The sequence below is a fragment of the Anopheles ziemanni genome, chromosome 3 (genome assembly GCF_943734765.1).
Source record: "Anopheles ziemanni chromosome 3, idAnoZiCoDA_A2_x.2, whole genome shotgun sequence".
NCBI classification, from domain to species: Eukaryota; Metazoa; Arthropoda; class Insecta; order Diptera; family Culicidae; genus Anopheles; species Anopheles ziemanni.
Window position 1 is genome coordinate 87,553,144 of NC_080706.1, and position 8,510 is coordinate 87,561,653.

Sequence of the window (8,510 nt, forward strand, 5' to 3'; positions counted from 1 at the left end):
TATAATGTGCACTAAACATGGCAGAAACCCACAAGTCTCTTGAGGAGAAAGGAGTAATGTAGAAACAGCGTAGGAAATAAAATAAACAATATATGCTCATTTTAAATCGTAAGGCATGCGTTTGCTTCTTTTAAATACTGACATATTTCATCCTTCTGCTTTTGATTCAACATTCTTAAATTTTTATCATATAAAATAAACTTAAAATGTTATTTTTGCTGGTTCTGAAGTTTTTGCTTGTTTTCAATCTTAAATTTGGTAAATAAAAGACCCTTGCTTGGTCTTTAATAGCATAATCAATATGAAAAGTGTGCTGTTTGTAAATTTTTGGTAAAAGAATTGAAAAAGAATCGAAAAAAAATGTGCGTGAGAACAAAACAAGCATGAGATCCTAAAAAAAGTTTATTTCAGAAGTAAAATGATTCTGCAGTAATTCTCCTTCCTTAGGTCCGCAACCGATAAGTGTGTTTACGAGAATTGAAATTTTGGAAAGAAAAGTCAGCCAAAAACTTCCATTCCAAATATAGGTTTCACGGGAAAAGTTAACTCCTAACGCGACGAGTCCTTTTTTGCGTTAGGAAAAACTAGTCAAGACCGCGTAAAAACGTCAAACCATCCTATTTTATAAGACTCCAGTAAGAGTAAAGATTCAAATATGCAAATTCACCCACCACAGCGAACGTTAGAGACCTTTTCCTCCAAAATCCAGTGACGAATACGGCCAAGTGACTTCTCGGCATCTTTCTGGAGCTATCCCGCCTTCTCTGTAGGTAAGAAAGGAATTCGGGCTACCGTGTTCTGCGAGTCACGACACGGCCATGAAGGGTTAAAAGAGGCCTCAGGATATCATCACCATCATCATCATATTTGAATACTAAACACTTGAGTAACGAGATTTGCTCCCCTTTTCCGGAGCGGGACGAGAAAAAACGCACCGCTCCGAATACCAAGACAATCCCTCCTGTTTGCCGCATGGGAGATAAGAAACAGGGAAACGCTGGAAAAGGTAGACACACCGCTGCTGCTACCTTTAAGCCCCGGAGGGCAAACACCGAGGGTGTGTGCGCAAAGGTACGCAAAAATGGCCACGCGAACCAAACACCGCACCGGATGAATGTCCCACGACTCTCGGTTCGTCGCGGGACATCGACTTCCTGGTCTGTCTGAACAATTACAGGCGAATGGGTCTAATCTGTTTAGTCGGGCGTAAAAAGTTATAAGACCCCGTTGTCGCGGTGGTGAGTTTTCGTGGTGAACTCATCCGTTCTTAGCATTTCATGGTATGAAATGTTTTCCAATCGCATGAATAAATTTGAGAAAATATTACACAAGTAAAGTCATATTTGAGTTTAAAACTGCACTTCAAAAATGTCTATTGTTTCAATAAACATTTATGACTGGTCATCGGGTTATGTTCAATGTCAAACAAAAAGTGTAAAGTAAATTGTAAAATACTACAAAGAAATATTATGGGACATAAAAGGACAAAGCTGATCAAAATATTTAATTTTAAAGAAATATGATTGATTTACTCGAATATATTCAGTATTTTTCTCATTGGCAATATGTATAGGAATAATGGATGCATATTTTATGTCTTCTTCAAGGAAGATTACTCACAATTTATTTATATGCTTTTATGTGATATATTCGTTTTTCACATATCACCAGTATGGCATAACTATCTTCTCAACAATGTTGTTTAGCTAAGCATAACGCGCATGATGTGGTAACGTTTCATTACATTAAATGTTTGTGGTATATTAAGGATGGTTGCAATCCATAGGAAATCAAGCTTCAGTTGGGAAGAGTGGAAAAAGTTGCGTAATGAAAGTGGTATACCTTTATGGTGGTTTCACTTGAACGTTTTTTGAAGTAGAAAGGGTTCTGGGAATGAAATATTATCCTACGGGAAATATGATGGAGTATCTAGAATAATTTAGTTGACGAACTTGTATGTTCTGCCAGTCGAAACGAAATCGTCATACGGTAATGTGCAGTAAGCTGAAGCTCAAAAGCTAGGCGTACCTCGGATTTCATTTCATCCGCGTGAATAGATTTACATGTGACGAGATTTCCGGAGAATGTAAATTATGATGTGATTTGTAAAATAAGTTCGTAAAGTGTTTTACAGGGAAATGCATGCTAAAAAGCATGTATTAAACGAGCAAGCACTTCAATCGTCTCTAATATGCATGATATTGTTCACAACAGTGAGGCTCTCGAGTAAACATCAAAGCAAACAATTTAAATGAGATGGTGGAAATGGATAAATTTAACGCGTTATTGGAAGATTTAAATGAGTTCTCTGACAAAAGCGTTAACATAAGATGGGAAAAAGATATCATTATTTATTAAAAAACAACTGTGCAATCTCACTTCCACTTCAAAACCGGAAGCAACTGGACCGTATGCGAATGCAAACACGAAACGTGTTCCATTGGTCCGAGCTGCGATGAGAAACCGAGAAATATTTTTACCGAAAAATAGACAGCCCGACTGTTTGTGGTCAAAACCTTTGTCCCGTAACGATTGCGATCGGTTATTGGTTTTCGCGGTTTTCCTCGCTGGATACCAGATTTTGGAGTCATCCGGCCAACACGTCCGTGTCTGCAGCAAACCCTCGGCACTCCGAAATTGAAGCAAATGCCTAAGATTGAGGACAGTTCCCGTTTTTTTTCGGCCCAACCGTAACGTATTTATTCCACGCACGGCTTGGGCTGGGCGCAATCACCGATCCGAGGTCAGAGGTTAGCGTCTCGCGCGCGAATATCCGCGAACCGGACACGCACCAGCACGATCGGTCACGGTTTTCCACGCGATCCTTGTGCGCGCTGCGGTTGCCCTCGAGTATCGGCGTCCTCTAATGAAGAGCGTTTGGAGCTAACGCTGAAGAGTTGCTTTTGAGAGTTGCCCGGAAGTGGCACAAACGATGAAGTTGATCTCGTGCGATGGTCAAATTTAAACCATTTCTTTGAAAGGAACCCCTATCTAACTACAAGCGCCAATCGGCAACATCTGTCTATTTAGATATATTTGTTTATTCAATTAAAACATACGTTATAAAAAAATTAATTCAATAAAAACATACGTTTTAAAAAAATTGCTAATTTATATTTGATAATTGCTAATCTCTGGTCTTACGTGAAATCTTTCTCATCAAATGTTTAAGTGCTGCTTTATTTACACTCTATTATGTTTCTCTGCTTTCGTTATTTCTTCAAGATTTAATGATTCGGTCGGTAAACCTTCTATTTTTGTATCTGCTTTTTAATATTTGAACTGAACATTAATTTTCCTTTGCTAATCAATTCGCTGCTACTCTTTTTAAATATCTTTTATCCCAGGAATAGCATTTTGAAAACTTGTTTTTCTTGAGCTTACCAAGGAACCGAATTTCGTTCAATATTCATACGACTCATTCAACTATTCGTTCAACACATTGGTTAACTTGGTTCATAACAATTTTTTTTTCGATAGATGGAAGGTTAAAATAATTATTTTTTATCACTTTGATTTTTGAGCAAAAACCTATCAGGTTTTAGTCAATAGAATATTTTCTCTTCCATAGTTCTTAATATTTCCCCCTCCCCAAAACATTCTTCAGCTGCATACATAACGCTCACTGGTGCAGCAAAATGCATCTGCCTTTTCCAACCGCACCGTTTGGATGTCGGTTCGTGCTGCCTTCTGCCGTTGCGCAGCGTGGCTTCGTTTCGGTGTCGTTTTCGTACGTTCCATACGTTCCATTCTCACCACCGGCCCACCGGGTTCCAGCATGGTACAGTCGGTATTAAATTTAAACCACTGCCAGAATCGCAAACGACCGTCCAACGCTTCTTGTTTGCATTACAGATAAGAATTTCACTCGCGGAGGAATACGGAGACGGAGGCGAAAGTTCAAAAGCGATCCCAATCAACCGTTGCAAGTGGGAATGAGCGAATGAAATTGCAAACATGGGAGAAGGAAAAGGAAAAAAAGGAATGTGTTTCCCGGAAAAACCTGAATGCCGCTCTGATAACGCCCGCAATTCGCGGCCTTGTTCAAACGATCCGATCTAACCGGTCGGTTCAAGCAGGAACAATTAAGGGTGTATCCCCAAAACGAAACGGTTTCGACGTTCGTGGTTCACTCAATGATCATCGTTCGTTCGTTCGAATGTTTCCCGTTCCCGCTCCCGCTCCCGCGCACACCCACCTCCCCAACCCTCATTGGCAAAAAAGGAAACATGCCTGGTGAAATTGATAAAAACGGAAACGGGTGCCGGAAATGGGAAAACTTGCACGAGAGAAGAAATAAAAAACCAAAAAAAAGAGAACCAAAACTACTTTCACATACACACACACGCACACATATGTACACAACACAATTCGGTTGAAAATTCGAGCTCAATAACACGAGGTGGTGCTTCGAGATGGCGCTGCCGGGCTTCCGGATGCGATGGCTTTCGGTGGAAAGTTTAATGTAGCGCCAGCGTATGTTTAAAGTTTGTTGGAAAAACTCTAATCTGTTTGCCGGCAGCTTGAAAATTCTCATAACACTGCACCGAGTGCAATTTACCTCCAATAGATATCGCAAGACGAAAGAGCCGTAACAAGCAATGCTCAAACGACGTGAGGCGATTGAAAGCCGAAAAGAGATTCAGTCAATGTGCGAAAAGTTCAACCTGATGTGGCAAGATATCCTTAATTTTGCAATCTTTTGTTTGTATTTGTACTGCACTCCACAAGATTGCGAATGATCGGTTCAGCATTTTCTAATTCTGACGTAACCTTACCATATAGGTTGGAAAAGATGTGTAGTCATGAGAAATTGAATCTTTGTGCGAGTTGATTAAGTGGCCACATAGAACACTTCCACAAGAGAGTACATTATCCATCAGTTATTGAACAGCAAATACGCACAGATCATTCAGCTTCATCTGAACCTTTCAGCTAATTCATTTTAACGTTGCATAAGGCAGTTCTACTCGAGAATATGGCTGATCTTTGTGAATTTTATGCCAAAACTGCTAATGTTGGAGAGTGCATTGGAATTGGTTTATGTTTCTGAAGCTCTTAAGTTGATTTTTTTGCTGCCAAGCAAATTGAGGTAGTGTTGATTTTATCCGAGCCTGGAATTCCACTTCGATCCTCCCATATACAAACAATCTTGTTGGAAATAAAAGTCAAGCAGTTGCCTACATTATGACGCTTAGGAATGTAAGGAAAAAAATGATAAAGGAACAAGGGATAACGAACCATCAGGAACTAAGTAAGATGTAAGAAAAATCAAATAAAAATGACAGATTAATAAAAACAGTAGCTAACTGGAGCTCAAGATGTTTCCTTACCATACAAAGACCATCCGAAAATTTATACACAATATTAAAAGACAGAAAAGCAGCTTTATAGCCAAAAGAAACAATTAAAAGAAACATAACATCAGTTTGTTAACATAAAAAAATGTGTATCCATCAATAAATAAAGAAAAACGAGTCAATAAACAAAGAAAAAATCAGTATCGTGATGGAATTGTTCCTATTCACAGAACAGAATTTTTCAAAAAGTCGTGAATTGCATAATTTTTCTTACACCTTTGAATAATAATAATTAACTGTTGATGAATGGACAGAATAAATCGCTGTTGAAAACTGTTTGAAGAAAACAATTTTCTTAAATTTTCATTGTAATTGTATCGCTACGCAAGTGGAGAATACTAGACAACACAAAGCTTGCGTATTACTTGCGGAAAAGCTTTTGTTTTCGTATCGAACACAGAAGCTGCGAAGCTACTTCGGGTCTTAAACACCGGTCTATCTTGGCAATCGCTTTCCTTTAATTCACTTGCGGCCTCCCGTACATCGATTGTTTTTGCTTTCTGAGGTGGTTTTGCAAAACAATGGAGCACCCTCTTCCCCTATCGCCATGAGAAGCCTCTCATGATTTCGATGATGAAGTCTTCCCTGCGAGCGTTAAAAGTGGAACGACCGAATGAATGACACTCCTGGAGGGTACAGCTGCCGCTTGCTGGCTCCGTTGAGTGGCCCCTAAGAAAATAACCTCCTCGTTACGGGGTGTCAGAAACGGCAACACGACACAACACAAAACCACACGAAGGGAAAAACAAAGCAAACAACACTCGAGGGGACGAAGAGCGTCCCGCATTCGAAACCATCCCCGCCGGCGCAGCTTCTTCGGATTTGTTTTTTTTTCTTTCTCGCTTTGTTTGTTTGCCGCTTTTTCCTGGTTCCGGAATGGGCTAGGAATTCATAAAGATTGAAAAGCGCCAAATAAAATGCCTGCACGCTTTGCTTTAAGGCAAACCGAAACCGCTCGTTAGGCGCGGCTATGGTGTAATAAAAAAGGAGCAGCCAAGAACAAAAAAGGCCTCCGGCAGGGGAACGGGATGTGGGCAAGTGACACACACACGAGCATCCAGCAGGACAATCGTTGCCATCTTCGTCGTCGTCGTCGTCGTCGTCGTAGTCCTTGGTGTCGCTGTCCTTGTTAGCGCCACTGACGGAGCAACGCAAAAGGCAAACATTGTGGTGGCTTTTATCGTAAGGACATGCATACATGTGACCATCCGCATGGGACACGCCGGTTTGGGGGAACGGGAGGAATGGAGGCTCGTGGGCAGATAACGGTAGACCGTGAAAACACTTTTCCTTCGTTTTTTTGCTTCTTCCTCACTCCGAGAACAAAGAACCGAAGTGAGGCAGCAATGTGGCTCCCATGTGGATGCAAAAAAAAAAAAACACGAACAGTGACAAAGGCGGCTAACCATTGTTTAACCGAAGATCGGGTAGTTTGACCAGCAGAAGAAAAAGTCAGGCAAAATTATGAAACGCTCGGGAAAACTTGCTCACGCCGTATTAGGCAACCCAATCGGAAGACAGTTTTTGATGATTTTATAACATTATGTTCAGCTTCTTTTGCAGCAATAATCGTAGGGTGGAAAAGTTTGAAAGAAACGTAGGGAAAAATGGGATGAAAGCCATTCAACGTTGTTTTAATGTGAATCTATGATACGCATATCAAAGAAAGTGGCACTTTTGCTGCAACGTTGTAGACATTTCTGTGGAAAAACGCATCGATCTCCGGAAAGCATAAGAGAAGAAATATCGCTATGAAACGCACTGTCAGTAGACAACAAAGGAAAATTCAATTGTCGTGTCTTTGCAACCGGCATCGAGTCGTTTGGTTTATTGTACCCCCTCAAGGTTTCCTTCCTCTCCCATCCATCTCATGCCAAGGCTGTCACTTGGTAATCTGTGTCAAATTTCTTTTCTCATAATCCTGGCAACCTTGCTAGTTTTCCCGCCCGCTCCATCCAAATCGGGTGGATTAGAAGCATTTTCCAAATTAGCTGATTCCATTTGGATTATTGCTTCGGTTTTCTCGGTGTGTGTGTGTGTGTTTTTTTTTTCTAGGAAAGTCTGATTCTGGAGGGATCAACGAAATGTTCATCACTCGGGCTTTAGCGGGAGATTTCTTCAATTTACAAAGTGTGGTCGCGGTCGGGGGGAAAGAACTGTGGCGGGGACTGATCCGCTCATTAGCGGTAATGCAAGTTGATAGGTTTTGAGCAGACACGTCGAGCGTTCTTTGTGCGGGATTTATGCAAAGGTTGTCAAATCAAATCTTGTGAAAAAGCGAAAAACAAAGTTGTTGTTACATTACCGTCTTATACATTTTCAGTAAGATAGCAAGATTTATTGTTTTTAATTTTTAAATTTTTGAATTTCATCAATATTTATTTGAAGTAAAATCTCGTCTAGTTTTCCAATAGTAAATTCAAAATAATATCAAAAATAAATGCTTTCATTCCTTCCTTTCTCCCGTGTTTAAGTTATTGTACCTTTTTGTAGCTCTGTAAATTAGATCTAATTCGTATTTGTGTTTTCCGCATTTGAGCTACTCGAAATTCGACCTAACCTAAGCAAACTCGCCTCGTTACGTGCACGACGGCGACCATAATTGGTGGTTGGCCACACAAACACGCGTACAAACGCGGTGAAATGTGTGCAGTGCAAACATGATTATCTCGTGCCGGTATGATATGGTAATTGTTTTTCTCGAAAAGAAAAATCGAAAATGAAAAACAAAACCCGCTCCTATTCCGATGATCACACACCCGATACACGTGTATCCACGTGCCCCACGTGGCGGGGTCATCTCCGCCAACGAAAAGGGAAGCGGAGGTGGTGAGGAACTGAACTGAATAGAACTCATCATCACCGGCAAACTAGCCGGAAGTGGAATTTATAATTAATGTATTTGTAATCAAATCCATCAAAAATAACAAAACACAACCCCGTGGATGTTGGTTTTGCCCTCCCCCTCCCTCTTTTATGATGTGCATTCCGGGAAGGTTTGCATCAGCAGTGCACCAATTTCACCGGATCCGCAATGGAGGCGCCCAGTCGTTCACCTACTCGTGGATCCAGAGAACTCGGGTGGTTGGAAAGTGGTAGAGGTGAGGGGGTCCAAACGGAATGGATAAACATTCCGCAAACACTGGTCCC